Raw genomic sequence first — 18973 nt, 5'->3', positions numbered from 1 at the left:
AGACAAAGAGCAGGCAAGGGGAAGAGCTGGCACTGTAGCGTGTTTCCATGTGAGCTCCCCTGATGTTACAGTATTTTGTGTGTGCACGAGGCATTTGCAAACACATCCCTGCGAGTTCTTTGTTGGGATGTGAAGAAGCAGGGGGATCCTTGTGGAGATGTCCTGTTGCTAGAGCTGGGAGGGGTCCTGAGGGGAAGAAAGCTGCAGAGAGCAGAAAAGGCAGCTCCAAGAAAGGGGCATCGCAGGATAAGCATGAAATTAAGCGAAGCAGATGCCCTCATCCCCCGCCACCCAGAGGAGAAGCCCTGGGGGCTGGGGCTGTGGGGAGACCTGGCCGCAGAGCCTGCACGTCCCCCAGCTCTTCCCAGAAAAGATGTCCCCAGCATCTCTGCAAAGCTACAAACTCATTACAGGCATGGTACACTAAGTCCAAAGGAGATAAAAATTAGTAGGATGATCCATTGCTGTGGTTGGGAAAGCGCTCGAGACAGGAGAGGAGGGTAATTAGTGCCTGGTGGCCAACAGCTAGGTACATAGACACACTCCAGTGGCCGCTGTGCCATCACCTGCCCAGCTGCTAATGGGAGGAAGTTTTGAAAAGGCAATTTAGTAATTGCAGTCGTTTTCCTCCAGCCCAAGCAGCAGTGACTTCTGTCCGAAGGAGACTCGAGCTGCCGATACGCACACGTCTTGGTCCTGGGGGAGCAGCGGTGGGGATGGAGCTGGACGGAGCTGTGGGGCTGAGGATGCTGCGGGGCTGAGGATGCTGAGGATGCTGCGGGGCTGAGCACAGCAACGCCTCCTCTGTCCCCAGCAGACATCTCCGCTCCCAGGGCTCTGCACATGAAGCTGGCTCTGCCCAGCAGAGTCAGAGCCACGAGCAGAAAAAGGCACTGTTCCCTTCTTGCACTGGTGCCAGGCAGAACTTAGTATTCAGAAACTGTTTTCAGATGTTTCACTTCACAGCTGGTGAATGAGCTCGGGGAACTCAATAAACCTCTGTGTAAGAAATTATCTCTCATTAATCTTTCTGGTGAGTCTGGCACCTGGAATAGCATAAATCTTTACCTATATGTACCAGGACACGGGGAACGGGCAATAGGCAGTGAGCTGTACCAGGAGAGTCACGGACACTAAATAAAGGATAAATCCTCATAAAACTTTCCTCCTGACCTCCCCCTGGGAAGAGGACAGCAGCCCTCGGAGGAGAAGCATCCTCGGTGGCAGGGCTTTGGGCAGGAGATGTGGTAGCCCAGCGACCTGCAAATGAAAAAACCAAAACACAGCAAAGCAAATCTGTTCTGCATCTCTAACCACCACGCGGAGCTAGAAAGACCATTCAGCTCACATTTTAAGAGTCTTCTTTTACTGATGCCTAATGTCCCATGACCGGTGTCCAACGAGGAGCAATTAAGCATTTGCTTAGATAAAATGTGATTCTTCAAGCACTAACAGGGTAAGGGATCTTCCACCATAATGTCACTGCATGGTTTTGTGCCATGAGGATAACAGAGCTGCAGGAATTGCTCGGCTCCCCTCGAACAGCTGCAATCTCTCGACAGCGGCTCTGCCTGCTGGGGCTACCTGGGCTGCAAATGAATTGCAGCGAGGGGAAGGAAAGCAAATGAGTTTCCAGCTCATTCGCAACCAGATCCAAGCCTGGAGTGCGTGGTCCTTGAGGCATCTCCGCCCGACAGTCTGTGGCAGAGCGTCGTGTGCTGTTCAGAAGGGATAAAGTTATACGGCTCCGGAGTTTAATAATGTGAGCCCAGCAATCAAACAGATAAATTTAACGGTGGCCACTTAGAGACCTGCTGGCTGAGCCATAATATTTGATGATGTTGCTGAAACAAATTCCGGGCTTTCTCAGAGCCAGGGAGGCCCACAAAAGCCGGCAGGGTGGAGACTCATCCTCTGCAGCTCCGCGTGGGAAGGAGCTGGCACAACCACCGCCACGAGGCGAGGGCGGCTTCGCAACCCCAGCCCTACGCCTCCTAAGCACCATGCAGTCAGTGGGGCAGGTATTTTCTCTTGGGAATGCAACGCCGCCAGCCCCAAGGTAAGACCTCCCAAGGGACAAGGCAAAGCTGCCCTGGGTTTGGGGCTCTGCCAAAGGAAGGAGAAAAGGGGAGGAAGGTGTTCCCCCAGCACCGCTCAGGCAACGAGCACTTTTCACCTCGCATCCCCTTTTATGACACCTACAAATCAACACCAAGCATATGGCAAAATTAATGAATTTCGGCTGTAATTGCTTTAAAAGCAGACGACATAAAGTCTTCACTCGCTTTGAGGCGTCTCTGTAGCTGGATTTGGGCCATTTAATGCAAAAAGCTTAGGGAAAGCCAAGCACAACTGCAAAACCGGGAAAAAAAACCAACACAGGACAGCTTCAGGATTTGGGAAGGACCCCCACTGGTTCCTCACAGGACACATGCATGGTGGCATGCCGGCCCCAGGAGGGCTGAGCTGCACCTCGCAGGGCGCCCAGGAGCACGGCAGCGAGCTCGGCGTTTAATCTGCAGCAGGATTTAGCAAAGCACCTCTCTGTAATTGTCAGTGCCTGAGAACTTTTAAGTGTGTCCTTTAACGGGTTCCTGAAGGACTTGTACTGTTTTAATGAGCGTCTCAGGAAAGAAAAACCTCTCTGTACGGTGTTAGCTTTGGAAGCGAAAGCGATCTCACCAACACACAATATCGAGTTTGATTGACAAGGCCGATACCCATAAACCGTGCTGATTGACATTAATTAGTCTGCCAGCCTTTGATTGCTTCTGATCATGTCCTACATCGCTCTGATTAAAAAAATTAGTCCCGTGCAAAAAGAAATCAGTGCAGCTGGGGCTGCATCGAGGAGACCTCAGCCGGGGCGTGGGGTTTGATGCTCGACGCCCTCGCTCAGGGAGCATGGGCAGATCTTTCTGGAGGGCTGGGGCAGGCAGCAGAGCAGAAACCCTCCGGCCCTACAGTTATAATGAAGCTATCCTGCACAAGGCCTGGCTCCTCGGGGCTCCCCTTTCCATCTGGTACAGAGACGCGTTGTGCCGGGGCTCGGCGCTGCGGCACGCACGGCTTCCTGCAGCGGGGACAGAGGGGGCTTGTTCTGGGGACAGAGCCAGGGCACACACTGCTCGATTCAGCTCCGACGTGGGCTTTGCAGCTCGGGAGAAGGGTCCTCCCTCTTCTCTCTGCTTCCCTTCCTCACTGCTCTCAGTCCTGGCCCAGCCGAGCCGCAGCAGGGCAGCAGCCAGGCAAAGGGAGGGCGGTGCTGAAGGTGTCCTGGCACAGCAAGGGAGGGTGAAGAGGTCCCAGTGGGTGGCTCTCTGGGGAGAAAACACCATCAGATCCCCGCAAGGCAAGGGAATTTGAAGGGTTCTTCACCTCTTCCCTCCCCTTCCGTCAGCCTGTACGAAGCAGAGCCGAGGAGCGCTGTGAAATACACAGTTCCCATGGCAGCCAGCGGCGGCTCCCAGACCAATAAAAGCCGGGCCATGATCACACTCTATTAGTTTGATAATATCATTTATAGTTGACTTAGAACTGCATCCCATCTAATTAAAACGGAGCTGCTCGTGAAAAGCGCAAGAGCAGAAAGAGGCTCAGAGGATCATTGCCCTGAGCCCTGCGCCGGTGCAGCTGTCTTGTTGGTGAATGGCTTTTTATTTCAAGTTTCACATCGGAGCTAATTTCATCCATCACCAGAAACAACGTGACTCATGCCCCCAGCAGGCGTCCTGCGCGATGAGAAAGCACGGGGAGGGAGGGGGAAGCCCTGCTCTCCAGAGCCAGTGTCATCTGCAGCTCGCCTTTCCCTTAATTACGCTCTGCTGCCTCCCGAGTTTTGCAGGGGCTCTGGCTTCTGCGAATCCGGGGGAAGGCAGACAGTACAAGTCAGATCTCTGCGACAGGGGAACGTGGGATCCAGCCCACGTCTGCCTCGTCTTCCTCTTCATCACAAGCAGGGAACCGTGGTGGCACGGGGCTGGCTCCGGAGCAGCGGCTACGAGCCCGGCGGCGCAGGAGAGGGCACGGGCTGCTCGGAGGAAAGGCTCTGCTTGGCACAACGCCGACTTCCACAAAAAACAAAATGTCTGAATTCAATGAAACGCTCCCGAATTAAGGAGCCTTCTTTCACAGGCAGCTCACTGACGGGGAGGTGCTGAGAGCATCAGGAGGACGTGGGGCATGGCGATGGGGAAAACGCAGGCGGACAGGTCCCTGGCACTGCACGGCCTCGCAGCAGGCGCGGGAGCTGCCGCCCTGCCTTCCTCGCCAGGGAGAGGAGGAATTCCAGTCTGTGTGCCTTAATGGGAAATAAATCCTGTCAAACCCTGCGTGTTAGGTTTTTCCATGTACTTACAGGCTTGATTGATAAAAGTGAATGTGTTGACACGATACACTTACGCACAGGCACCCGCCGTGGTGTCGCCCGTCAGGCTGATTAGCGCACACACCGTACAACGTGTGCCGTTCACAGACTGAAAATCGGCGCACAGACAGACCTCAGAGTACCTGGAAGTGGGGTGGCACCGCCCCACGGCTGTAATTCTGGTGGCACCCCACTGCTACCGGACCTCTGTCCCAGCCTGCCGCAGTTGGCACTCTTTTCCCATTGGGAAGCCCCAAAGTGAGCAGGAGCACGGTGTTAAACGCCCAGCTGGCCCCAGGGCTGATCCCACAGCCCAATGGGCTAGTGAAGACACAAGTCTGGGTCTGCAGCCAGCCCCACCAGCACCATCCCTCGCTTGCAGGGCGCTCCTACAAAGCTGAGAGCAGCTCAGCCACGCTCCGGGATGCTGCTCCCCCTCCCGAACCGCCTGGCCCTCCCTGCCAGGAAAGCGCAAGGGCCCTGGTACAGCCTCTGCAGCTCGAATCAAAGCAAGCGCATCAAAGGAGACAATAAAACAGGGGAGAGCAGCCTTCAAAGGCGGCTGGGCACCAGGCCAAAGAGAATTTATCTTTCATCGTTTGCTCCTGAAAGGGAGAAAATCCTGCCAGCCGCTCCTGGCCCTGCCTGCCTCCGGCAGAAAGCAAAGTGGGGGCGACCCCGGCCGTGCACCATGGCCTGGGAGGGATGGGAGCGGGAGGGAAGGGACGGGGGTCCCCAGCTCACCTGCCCCGAGGGGACTGCATCCTCGGCTAGCGGGGTGCAGGGTTATTGCACATGGCTCTGGGTGGTGTGCTGCGTCAGTATTCATGATCCTTTTATTCATGAATACCTGAGAATATCTGCTTGTTCCCACAGAATGCGTGTGGAAAAGAAATGTGTCACGGCTCGCTAGGAGCAGAAAGTAGGGGATGAACTTCCATGCCATTTGGAAGAGGTCCTTTAAATACCTGCATAATAAATGTACGGACTGCCAGCCTGCAGGTAATTTGCAAAGGACAAAGTGCTCTCAGCAAGGATAAAAACTCATCCGAAGTAAGCCTCTTTTGCCAAAAAAAAAAAAAGACCACATTTAATTTGGATTCAGATCAAGGTTCCAGGCTCACGCTAAGTGCCTTTGCAAATCACACCCCATGCACCAGAACCACCTTCTGGTAGGCAGGAGAGGGCCACGAGCATCTGTATCTCAGGTGTTCAAAAGAATTCTTGGTTTTCATACTTAAAAAGTTTCCTGACGATTTTTTCAGCTGAAGTACATGGGTTCTTGGTAAAAACTTGACTAACTGGAGCATGCTTGCAAGCCCTGCAATTTTTTCCTGCGTGCCCACTGTGCAGCCTGTGCACGCCCGGGCCCCCAGCTGCAGGCACAGCTGGGGCCAATAATCGGCAGGGCATTTAGCAGGAGGGCAGCTCCCTAGCCCCTGCTGCTTTAGAAGCTGGAGGTCTGGGGGTTATGCTGTCTGCCTGTGTTTTCCCTGGTGTGCAGACAAGCGGGAGCTGGGCTGTGCGCTGGGGCTCGGTGCCCACCTGTCCTGTATGTGACGAGTGGTGCAGCGTGTGCTGCTTGACAAGCCTTGGCTGGCAGAAGGGCCCTAAGGTGCAGGGCTGGCGTCCCCTGGGTTGGTGAGAAAAGTGGATGGAAATATCCTCTGCTGCAGCCAGAGCCTGTGCTATGTCAGCTCTGATGGCACTGGGATGTGCAGATTTGCTTCTTAATTGTGCTCTGTGCGTGCTGGTTGCGCACAGATGTGCTTGAGGAAAGGTAAGCATGGAGCTGTGTTACCTGGGCAGCAGGAGGGCTGTGTGGGGTGCATCCTGGGGCTGTTTCTGGGCAGCAGGGCTGTCCCTGGAGCTGATGGGGGGAATGCACGATGTGGTTAATGCACGATGTGGTTTTTGAGCTGGAGCTGTTTGTGGGCTGCCCCTGCTGGGGGTGAGCCTGGCCATCCTGTCCTCCAAATGTGGCTGCCGGTTCCCCCAGCAGCTGCCAGATGTTCCTGCCCTGTTCCCCTTCAGTCTCCCTCCCCAGATCTCTTTGAAGCAGAGAAGCAGCAGCAGAGATCCCCATGTGAACGCTCAGGGCCTGATTATGCTGAAAGCACCGGGGCGCAGGGCAAACATCATCCCAGGGAGCGCCGCCAAACCGGGCTCTGGAAAGGCAGCTTCTTTAGGAAACAGCAAGCAGGGGCTTCATTTCCTTTAGGTCCCCAGCTGTCGGGTATTTACAGCGCGTTGTTAGCATGGCACCCCTGCCCTGTGCCGTGTAAGCAGACCCCAGGCGTGGAGCAGCACCCGCGTGCGGTGCCTGGGTGCCTGCAGAGTGGTACGGGCCCGCCGTATCTGTAATCTGCCAGCAGTGATAAACAGCACTCATCTCGCCGCTCTGCGGAGGGGTGGCATCTAATAACTTCTCCCCGGCGGTGTGACTCTGCGCCTTCTCAATTATGTAACTGATACGGAAAATACTGATGAGGTGATGAGCTCTCAGGAATGCGGAGCAAAGGCTTTCTGCAGCATGGCGAGGGGAAGTCCTTATGTGCCGGATTGTCAAAGAGAGGGCCTGAATTATTTACAGGGAAACCTGTAATGCCTGCACAGAGAGCAGCAAACAGCTTTATCTAAAAGCTGTGTGAGAGTCAAGTGGCACCCAACCCTGAGACAGCCCAAACTGGCGGGGTTGTTTTTCCAGCATTAATTACGGATGCTCCAGGCATCTCTGTCTGAACCCTCTGCTGTGGAGCATCACTGCTCTGGGAGCTGTGCTACAGCATCATTTTTTCCTAGAGAAGACCAGTCCCTATGGAAATAAGCATTGGGAAGGAGGAGAGCAGAGATGTCCTGCTCCGGCCGTGTCAGCCCCTGGGGGCTGAGTGGTTTGAGTGCCCAAACCCTCCCCTTCTGCTGGGCAGGGAGGTGCAGGCTGCTCCCTCAGACAGCTGTGGGGGTAAAATGCTCCCCGGGAAGGACGGGGACAGCTCTTGGAAAGTAGTGCTCTGTGATCAGGTGGCACACAGAGCCCGGGACAGCACACGTAGCCATAAGGACAGGGATGCTCTCCCAAATCCATCCCTGACGTCTCAGCAAGCAGCTCCCACTTGGGCTGCAAATTGCCCGGTTTACTGGAGTATCTCAGACCTTCCCTTTCTTTTTTTTTTTTTAAATGTATGTTAAGCCCTCAGCAGATAGGATCGTTCCCACCTCAGCGTTTCCCTGTGGGCTTGATTCCTGATTCCAGCGGGAGGCTGGTGCTCTTGGAGTTGCCATGGTTACTGGTGCGTGCACTCCTCGTTGCACGCTAATGACCGTCCCAACCCCTTGGTTGGGGGAGCGGCTGCGTAACCCGAAAGCGGTAGGGAATGAGAGCGCGAGCTGCTGCTGCTGGCTCAGAGAGCAGGCGGTGGAACCGGTGGTCAGCACTGACCACGTTATCGAGCCGGGATTAAAATAAGCCGAGGCCCTGGGGTCAAGCAGGAAAGAGGGCCAGCCCTCAAGCCAGGTTTGCAGGGAAGTCCCCGCGATGCAAATGGGTAATGAAATATTTAAATTTCTAGCACGGGGATGGAAGCACGGCGTCGTTGACCCTGCAGACAACAAACCTTTCCTCCTGGTGCCCATCACCTCTTCCAGGAGCTCACCCATGCCCCCCAGCACCTGGCGGTCAGACCCCGAGCACCGCAGCTCTCGCTGTGCTGTGTTTTCCCCCAGGAGCAGCTCCCAAGCTTGTCCCATGGGGCTCATCCCATGGCTATGGGGTTATGTTTAACCCGCTCCCTCTTTGGCAGGAGATTTCCTGGTGTCACAGTGTCAGGCTCAGCCTGGGAGCGCCCAGGGACTTGGGGCAGGCCTGGGGGCTACGGGCACGCTGCTCCTCCTGCGGTTTGGGCAGGGCAAAGGAGAGGCAGCGAGGGGGCTTCTGCCCACCTCTGCTACTGCGTACATCTCGGTGGCACCTGGTCCCTCTGCCAGACGTGGTGCAACGGGCTGGGAGGAGGAGGAAGGCGAGAATGGGATGGGACAGGCAGACAAACGGGCACGAGGCAGGCAGCCCAGGGGCCAGTGCCGTTTTCCGTAGGAAGCCAGGTCGAAAGTCACTTCTGTCCCTGAGCACAGTCTCCGAGATAATAAGCTCTTTAGCTGTCCTTACAGCAATGAGTGATTTAAGGAGCTCAGTCTGCTTAGCTTATTAAAGAGCTGGGTAAGTAGAAATATGATTGCAGTCTTTAAGCGCCTGTGTGGGGAGATGATGTATGGTATTAAATAGGTCTTTACAGCGGCTGATAAAGACATCGCAATGGCCAGCAATGAAAATTCAGCAAACTTCTAGTGGGGAAAAATGCAGTGAACATGTTGTGTGTGAGAGTAGTTGGCAATCCAGGAGGTGGGCGCTCGGGGTTAGAGTGCACCCAGGTTTTTGGTGTCCAAGCAGAAAGTTTCCGTGATCTTCCCAAGCCCCCAGATCCACAAACCTGCCCACAGGTGGTGAGCAGGGCTGTCCTGAGGGAGGGGTGGATGGATGGACGGACAGACCCCCGGAGAAAGGAAGCAGCAGGTGGAGGGAAGGTAGGCATAAGGAACCAAAGCCAGAGGAAGAAGTTGAGCAGAAGATCTTCAAAAAAAAGTGGAAGAGGAGTTCTGCTCCCCACGGACGTTCACAGTGCCTTCTGATTCAGGTAAGCTCTCTGCAAACACACACAAGTTAAATTGCTTTTCCTCCTCACCTCTGTGGGCACGGATGTGCTCTGAGCTCTCCCATCACCAGAGCTGCAAATTCTCCAGCTCCCCTCTGAATCAGTTTTAACCTCTCTGCAAGCAGGATAGGGAAGAAAAATTGTACTTGGAGGAAAGCAATTAAAAATGTACATTTTTATTAAGATGCTAGGCAGAACTGGCATTTCTTAGCACTGCAGAGCAAGGACATGGAAATACAGACTTGTTACCTCACCTTCAAACTGGTTGCACGAAGCTGGCCTTGGTGTGTGCTCACAGCCTGTAGCTCTGCAGAAACACATGGGTCCACAGACATGAAGGAGAAGAAAAGCCACCTATGGAGAAAATGTTTTCTGGGCAGCACCAGGCACACCATGTCCTGCCTTCGGGAAAGCCCTGCAGGGATTTAGCCCAACCCAGCAGCTCCTATTGCCTTTGTCCAGCCCCCACCTTGCCCTGCCTGACCCCACGTGCCAGGTAATTGTTAATACACGAGAATTTGGAGGAGGGGAGGGATCAGTTTTTTATTTAACCCTGTTCCTGAGCATGAGCATCACGGGTTGGTGGGGTCCTGGGGAAGGTGGGTGAGCACTGGGGGCATCCAAGCACGTTCCCTGCTGCAAGCCTCATGCGTCTTCATGCCAGGCTAGCTGCCCCGGTGGTGGCTTGGTCCTGAGGTCTTTCAGTGATTCTCAGAGGTGTTTACTTTCCTGTCTCATGTTATTTATTTGCATACATCCAATTTACAGTTCCTGTCATCTAACCGCCTTGGTAATTGGGCAGCTGGTCTCAGAAATGCTGATTTACTGCTCTGCTGATGGCATAATGTGTGTTTGTACGTGGGAGAGGCAGCCGTGAAATGCCTCTGTCCTGAAGCGAATTCCAGTATTGATTCTGCTCTATTGAGTTAGTATCATTGTGATCTGGTGTTTTTACCTGACATGCTTAATGCATGGGCGAGAGCGTACCCACGCAGCCCTTTCTCCACCAGCAGTGGGCGAATGGAGATTTCCTTCACTCCTCTGATTTAAATAAACCCTTGTACTGGATTCAGCATCGGTTCTGTGAAACCCTTTGGCTCTCAGACCCCACGTGCTCTTAATCCCAAAACTCTGCCTACAGCTGCTGCCCTTCTGGCAGCTGCCTTGCGAGAGATATCCCGAGGCCTTCGCACCAACACGGAGCGGGGACTTGGTGTGCTGCTGTCCCCAGCACGCCTGCCTTCCTGGGGACAGGCAGCCTGGCTCCGTCCCACCTGGGGACAAACCCTGGCACCCTCCTGCAGCTGGTGGCACTTCCCACGTGGGCACTCCGCTGCCCCATTGCTCTTGCAAGGGCCCGGTAACCTCGCCGTGTCGGTGAGATTTGCCCAAAGCCTCTCTAAACACGCTTAAAATGAAAGCAGGCTTACTGCTAGAGGCACAAAGCACCGGGATTTAGCGACTCGCAGCCAAATGTCACCGGAGGGAAATGCAAACCGGGGCCGAGCCCGGGGCCTGGCGGTGCTGGCCCGAGGCTGGGGGTGCCCAGGGTTGTGCTGGCACTGGGGGCTCAGAGGCGAACACCCCCTTGGGATGCTTCTGCAGCTGGCTCGAGGAGGAGAGCTTGCAGGACGGGTGCGGGCTGCAGTGAAATGTTCCTGAGCAGGGCAAAAAAGAGGGCAGTTTGGTGCTGGTGGTAGCTGCTGATGCTTGCAAGGTGCCAGGAAATCAGACCTCCCTGTCGCTACACCCAGATTGTTCTAGGACCTGGGACAGCCCTGCGAAGGCACTGGCCTACCTGCCTGCCTCCACCGCTGCTCCTTCCAAACGGGGGCCGATTTCTGCTCAGCCACCGAGTCAATAACGCCATCGCCTCAAAGAGCTCCAACGCTACCTGCCATGGCACAACTGCGCCTCTCTCAGGCGGCACTGCTTTGTTCTCCTTTGCGGAAATATCTTGCATTCCCCTTCTGCTGCCCCCAAACCTCCTTCCGCACCCCCCCCCCAGCCTGCAGGTGCAGATGGGAGGGATCAGCCCCAGCAACGCGAGCGAGGAAGCAGCTTTGCTTCTGGGCATCCACGTCCCCGCAGTCCCCCAGGCCCGGTTGCTTTTCCCATAACTGGTAACTGTTGCGTTTTCTTATTTCCCAAAGGGAAGCTTTGCCTTTCCCCACGGAGGAGACGAATGCCGGTGCCAGGTTTGCAGAGTGCTCCGGAGGCCAGGGGTCCCTTTGCAGGCTGCCGGGCGGCGGGCAGGGCGTCTCTGCTGGATTTCCCCGCCTGACTTTCTAACCGTGGTGTTGGCAACCTGCCCGCAGGGGAATATTTTCTGAGAAGCTGTCAAAATTCCTGTGCAGTTCTTATTTACCAAGGAAGACAGCATGAACCTTGTTTTTTTTTTTTTTTTTTTTAATCCCAGCACTGCATGTGATTGACTTCTTCCCTTCTTCCCCTTGACACTTCCCTTAACGGGCAGTTTTGGGTAGCAGAAAACATGCACCAGAAGCATAACTTTGAGAGAGCAAATAATGAGGAGAATGTTAAAAAGACAAAAGCCCTGGAAGCAAAAATACTTGCACGAGGCAACAGCAGAGAGAAACCTACCAATGTATGCCTGCGGAGGATGTCATCCTAGACCACCTAAAAAGAATGGGGGGGAAAAAGGATATCCCCAGGCAGCGACCCAGAAAGAAAGGCAAGTGTCTACAGGAAGGTGTGGAGACATTTTGGGTCACTCCTCGCCTCCCTGCCCTGAAGCCCAGCTGTCTGCAGGGTGGAAGGCTGTCCCCAAGGGAGCTGGCAGCAATCAGGAGCTGGGGACGTGGGGGGGCTGCGCTGATGAGCCCCAGCCCCGAGCTCCAAGCAGCAGGTGGGCTGCAGCGCCTCGAAATGCCACTCTGCCAGCTTCGCCCATGCTAATTTTCCCCTGTCTCTTAGTAACTGGCTGTTCCAGGTTATGTTAATATGGATTTAAATTCTCCAAAGAGCAGAAAATTAAGGGAAATTATGAATCAATTTACGTTTCATCTGATTCATAAACCTACACACTCTACAAAATGAGTTGATTTGAAATAATTAAGGTTAAGAATGTCCTCATCACCTCTCCAGTAATTCCACTAGATGCGGTGCGTTTTCATTGTCTTTACTCTTGCTCTGTTTAGCATTTCAAATTACACGCCTCCCTTTGTGTTTTTTTTCCAAGCTATTGCAAATTTGCCAGGCAATTAAAAAGTGATATGTAATAACAATGACAGCAATAACAACGATAAGAGCAGTCGGCTGTATTTGGTGTATTCACCAGGTTTGTATTTTGTATATTCACCCATAGGTACGGCAGTTTGGAGAGCAGCTCTAGTCTGCGTTTTCGTGGGTGCACTTCATGGAGATGGGACTCATTCCCCCAGGCTCCTGTGTGGGGTTGTTTCCATTGCTGTTTTCACTGGTGATTATAGATTTATCAGTGGCTACAGGGGTTCTCTCCATGAGCAATACGCGTCAGCTGGGTGCAGCTGTGGCATTTCACTCCAACAGACAGCAGCTTTCTGTCCAGATTGCTTCGGTGATAAAGCAGAAGGAAAATGTCACCTCCCCGCTACTGCTTCTGAAGGTCTGCTGGGAGCGACGATGCATCCTTCCCCACCTGAGCTCTCCGGGGAATTGTCAAAGTGTAAAGTGTGGTCTTGCAAAAGGTCTCACCCCGAGCCTGGAGGGGAACCCCAGCCCTATGGGGGCCCATGGGCAGCTCAGTGGCTCCCATCCCTCCCTGGGCACGCTCTGCAGCACGGTGTCACCCCGAGCATCTGCAGCAATTCCTATCCCCAAGGGCATTTTCTTCACCCTCACCCTCAGAGCTGGCTGACGTGGTCACCAGCAGCAGTCCTATCCAGGGCCAGGAGGGGCAGGCGCCCAGACTGGAGACCAAGCAGCAAACCCCGGTGGCTGTGCGAGGTGGGGGCCGTGGCATCCCTGGGCAGGCAGCGCATCGCGTCAGATCTCGGCATGCCAAGGAGATGCTGAAGGTATCGACCCCCCCCTTAACCACGCTGAATTTCAGCCTTGCCAAACAGACTCAGCAGCATTTGAAAGGTGTAGGAAATGCCCACGGGTGATGTCAGAAGCTGTGAAATACAGAGCAATTAGAGCTACGCCGGGGCAGTGAGACTTCAGAGAGCTGCTTTCTCTCCAAGGCACCCGGCCTGTGCCGCGTTTCAGGAGCTGCTCCCGCATCCTCCCAGCAGGCTGGGTCCCGCTTGCTGACACGGCCATAAATCACTCCTGACAAATTTAACAGCGACTCAAGGGCAGCAAGGAAGCAGTGAATGGCAGAGAATAGCTGTCGCTCCTGCCAAAAAGCGCTGCACGGCCCCATGCCACCAGCTAGGGTGGGCGGCAGAGGATGGCAGCAGTCACAGCTCCGTGTGGTTATCGCCTTGCTGCCACAAGTAGAGGCTCTGGCCTCGTCTCAGGGAATGTGTCTCTCCTTGCTGTGTGTCTCAGCCTTTCTGCCTTTCAACCATAAACCTCTCCGTGCCTTCTGGGGCTGGGGCACGCGGGGGGCTCCCCAGGCAAAGCCTGGTGGCTGCACCGAGCCAGATGGAGAGGGTGGGAGACCCAGGTGCTATTTGCACTGATAGCAGGAAACGTGATGGGAGTGAGCACCAACCTGCCACCTCCGTCATCTCGTGGCCAAGGTAACGGTGGGAGGTGGGTTTGCCTTGCTGCATCCCTCTTCAGATGAAAACTAGCTAGCGTCAAGCTGCTCTCATTCACAGATTCCCCCAGTTCGGTTTCTAATATAAAGATCCAATTTGTTCAACACAGCTGCAGTTTTTGGGCTCTCTCCAGCTTCCGTGTCTGATACAGAAAGCGTGCCTCCTGTGCAGAAAGGAGGCACAAAAAGTCCACATGCAGGATTCGGCCCCATCCCCCTGCAACACCTTGCCCCCACTCCAGGGTGCGGGACGGGCACCCATGGGAATCCCTTCCACACCCGCAGGGATTTCTTCCTGTGGCAAATCCAGCCCTGAGAGGGGAAGCCTGAGCTGAGCCTACGCAGTCACCTCGGCCCTGTATCGCTGTTTTTCCACCCACTGAGCCTTTGGGAAGGGGACATGCTGCTGGGGAATGGCACAGGGTTGGTGCAGCTCCTGTGTGGCTTCCCAAAAACGCTTCCCTACTCCTTCAATCACTCAGCGAGGTGCCTGGTGGGGTTTATAAAGTGTCTGAGTGCAGTTTGTGCTCTTGGCTTGCAGGAAATTAAATGTCTTTTGGTTGTCTCTTAGGGTAGCAGAGAAAGAGTTCAGGAGACTTATTAAACTTCATTTCCATTTTTATTCCTGGCACACTGAATAACTCCGTCTAGCTCGATTTAGAGTATCTGTTTGCTTATCTGCTGGACAAACACGAGTGCAGCTTATTACGAGTTCAAAATTTTAAAAAATCTCATTCATTTATTTTTTGTAACTTTTTTTTACTACCCCCTGCAACTGTGAGCAGCCTGATCAGATGAACTATTGCTTCTCCCCCATCTCACTTCCCTGTTCCCAGACGCTGACGCTTCAGAGGAATATTGAAATCCAGGCAGGGCCTTGGTGCTACAGCAGATTTCAAATTTCTGCGATGGCAGGGATGGGCACAAAGGGAATAAGACTTTTATTTCAACCCCCATTTATATTGTCACTTCTCACTGCACACCTGACTATGGAGCAGGTTGCAAATTGCAGAGCTTACTGGAGATGTGGAGGTAATTTGGGTGAGGGAACTGGGCTTCTGGGAACCTGGGCCTTTTCTCGTTTTCATAAAATCTGTATTTCCATCACAAAAAGCCTCTTGGCTTGCTGCAAGTGGCAGAATTGATGCTCTTTGGCATTTGTCTTTCCCCGGGACATTTTCCTTTTACATTTTGTATATTAAAATACATTTTAAATGATTGTTATGTCACATGGAAATGGCATAGCTATTTTAGTAATTATCTATTTTATAGTTTCATACATTTTAGGGCCAGGAGGGACTATTACGGTCTGCAGAGCAGCGGCCAGAGAAGCTCGCCCGAGGGTTCCTCCCTGAAGCCCCGAGTTTCTGGCTGAGTGACAATCCATCTTCGGACGAGAGGAGAGAAACCCGGCTGTAATTAGAAAGCAGCGAGGGCTGGAGAATTTACAGATCCTGTGGGTGCCAGTACCTGCGGCTGGCCCCGCTGCGCGCCGAGCCCTCTCGCTCTGAGGCAGCGGAGAGGCAGATGAGAGTGGCAGGGGGTCCCAGGGGAGTTGGGAATGTGCTACAGGAGAGGAAGGTGCTTTAGTTGATAGAGTTAAATGCGCTGCTGTGCAGCCCTGGGGACTGGAGTTATTGCTGCTGGGGACCAGCAGCCCTGGGCTCGTAGGCCGCCGCGGCTGCGGGGAGCCCTGGTGCGCTCGGCTGGAGGTCTCGGTGCGTGTGATGGTTATGCTGGTGGCTGCTCACGCCAGCCGAGCCCACATGGCCGTCCTACACGGGCAGGACATCGCCGGGGTCACAGCCCACAGCCCTGCACATGGCTCAGGAAAAGGGGCGTGTGATAAGGGTGCTTTGCATGCCGGGATGTGGTAAAGGGGGACGACCACCGATTTTTGTGGGGGCTGCTGCAGGTCCTTGCTCCCCTCGCTAGCAATAACCCCTCAGGTTTTCAGGTGCTTTGTAAGCAGAGGAGCAGCATGCTTCTTGGTGCTTGGCTTCAGGCTCACCCAGAGCCCATCCCCAGACCTCCCCGCTGCAGCCAGCTCCCTGCGATGAAGCCGGCGCTCCGTTTACACCAGCAAAACCCTCCTTGCTTCTCCTGATTCTCTCCCTCCAAGCATCTGGAGCAGGCGCAGAGCGAGGACAGGCTGAGGGCCAGCACGAACCCAGCCGGCTGCTGCCATCTACGGCGGGATTGCTGCAGCAGAGCGGCGCCCGCAGCCCTGCGCCTGCTGCAGCTGGGTGCGGGGAGCACGGGGGCTATGTGGGATTCTTACTTCCTTGCAAAATTTTTTCACTCAGAATCCAATTTTTATTTATTTATTTTTTAATCTGAGATTAGATCCCTGGTTGCTGCATGCTACCAGGCATGTGTCTGGGTCGCGGTGGCTCTGCGAGCTGCTTCACCTGCACGCCGCTGTGAGGGACAAGGAATTAAGCGGCCTCTAATTTTATCACCAGGGTTCATTAAGTTAATTAAATACTCTGGACACGCTCCATTAATCAGCTTTGCGATGGGAGAGTGGTTTCGGCAGGGAGCTGCTCGGCAGCCGCTCTGCTGATGGAGCTGGATCCAGGTTCCTGTGGTGGCACGGCGCCGGGGGGCTCTTGACGTGCATTTTTCTGTGTCTGGGAGGAAGATTACGGACACCACCTCCAAAAAAAATCTCTTCCCTCCACTCTGGTGTACAAGATGTGACTGTGAAACATGAAACTGTGCTGGCTGCAAATGAGTTGAAACACAACTGCTCATTATGTGACCAAAGGTTCTCCTGGCAGAGACAATTACCCCGGACAAGGACGGGGATGTGGCCAGCCGGTGGTTTCGGGACAAGGCTCCGTGCAGAGCAGTGGCACGGCTGTCCCTGCATCGTGGTGCCGTCCCAGGTCAGCTGCTGCACACACACAGGAGCAGTGCAACCAGAAATAAGTGTATTTTCCCCCAAAATGGGCAACAGTCTGTGCCAGTGCTCAGGCATTCCTCAGTAACACCACCAAATTAAGGGCAAGTTTATTGGGATTTGATGATTTCGGGGTGGGCAGTAGTCATGTCATCTGCAGCACGGGCACTTCTCCCCCACCAGCTCCCGAGCTCGTGCGACGCTATTTTAAACATGTACATACATCTGCATGCACTTTTCTTACAGACGGCAATTTCGGCGTCTGTTCTGGCTGCTGAAGCACCTTGCAGCACCAGAATCGCGTGCTCAAATATTTGGTAAAGGACAGGATTATTTTCTGTTGATTTCGGGCTAATCACACAAAGAAAAGCGACATCTGCTCCATGAATGGGCTCCCAAGGAGAATTAACCACTCTCGAACAGAAAAGAATGGGAAAGAGTCGAAGCAGCAAGATTCCCTTTTGGAAGAAGATGTATTTTTAGCCCCTCGTGCGGCCCCCTCCCTCCCTCTCCCCGCAGGCAGTGAGCGCTGCCAGCACCTGGAGAGGTTTTTCACCTCCCTCCCCATCCCCGTGCTCGAGGCTGGTGATTTTTTTTCGGAGCATCCTGCTGGTGGAGTGGATTTGGGTGGGTTTTTTTTCTTTCTTTTTTTTTTTCTTTTTTTTCCTAGAAGGGCAGAGTCACACAGAGGTAGCTCAGCCTGACAGCAGGCTCTCTAAGGCAACAGCTCAGTCTGTCTTCTCTTTGTACAGGCAGGAGAGGGTCAGGGGATTGTCCCCACAAGCCCCCTTTGACTCCCCTCGCCGGCTGAGCCCCTCAGAAAATCACCATGTACAGCGCTTCATCCGTACACAAGGCACACCAACTTGCTGCTGTACGCAGAGATGGTTTGAATCCAGGCCAAGGTGACCGATAAACACAAGTCAGCTGCACAGAGGTGGAGTGAGGAGCCCTGGCAATGAAAGGAGGCAAACAGGAAAAAAACCCTGACGAGAGCACGGGACTGAGAGCCGGGCTGCCTGCTCCCCACCGCACGCAGAGGCGAGCCATAAATCAGGCAGGCATCTGCCGTGCACGCCGCCAGGGCTCTCAGAGCAGGAGGAAAAAGCCATCCATCACTGCTAACAGAAGCACGATCCGAGTTTAAATTACAGATTCTCAAGCTCTGTGTATGCAATTGTTTGGAAACAAAGCCCTCTTTAACTCCTCACTCAGCGCCGCGAGCGGGCTGAGCCGGCTGCAGCGGGCTTTGGCTGGGTCCCGATCAGGCCTGGGAAGGAGCAGGAATGGAAAATTCAGGTGGGATCCAAGATCTGAAACACACGTCCTCATACGTGGGGAAAAGGGTGCCCGTTTACCCATTTATTAGGAGCGAGGGCCCATCACGTATTGCTTGGCCATGTCAGCCGGTGGGCAGGACGAGGCTGTCTCCGTCCTCGCCGTGCCACCCTCCCAAGTCCCCGCACATCCCCCCGCAGATCTGGCAGGCTTGTGTCAGAATTAATCACTCTGGCAGCTTACACAGCAATTAAAGGAAGGGGCCATGTGCCTGATTATACAGCAAACAAGCCTCGGCAAACTGCAAGCACGTCGCAGGTAGCTCCAGTTAGCTGCGGTGCTCACAGGGGAGAGCCCCCAGGACACCGGCTCCTCCTCGTGCTGGGGTCTTCTGGTAACGTACCACTCGAATATGGCTTCTTGCTTGTTGCACACATAAAGCAGCTGCTCTTCCTTGTTGTAGAAGCTGACAAAAGCTACAGGTCTCCACGTCTCTCCTGATGCACCATAAAAGCTAGGGCCAAAGCCACGCTCTCCGGACTGGGGTCGAGGGGACCAGGCACCCACGGAGAGGGCAGGTCTGGACATGCAAATTCTCTGTATTCAGACAAAACTGACCTCAAGCCCTCTCTTTCTGCCCTGAAGCTGCCTTAGGAACACCATCACGACAAGCTGTGGATGAAATTCAGCCCGATGGCTGGCAGAGCCAGCACGGTGCCATGCTGCACACCCAGAGGGCTGCTGCAGGTGGCCCCTTGGGATGGACAGCACTTGGGGTCCTTCCCTCTGCCCTCAGCAACCCCCATAGCTGTTGGTTTGGCATTTTATTTTATTTTATTTTATTTTATTTTATTTTATTTTATTTTATTTTATTTTATTTTATTTTATTTTATTTTATTTTATTTTAATTTTTCCCCCTCCCTGCTGCATTACACAGCATGGTGCAGCTTGTTTCCCTCATTCAGAGCACCTGGAGAGTGGTGATTTAAGGAGCTGGGACTCACCCT

This window comes from Anser anser, assembly GCF_964211835.1.
Source record: "Anser anser genome assembly, chromosome: 8".
Lineage (NCBI taxonomy): Eukaryota > Metazoa > Chordata > Aves > Anseriformes > Anatidae > Anser > Anser anser.
Note: the sequence above shows the minus strand (reverse complement) of the source record.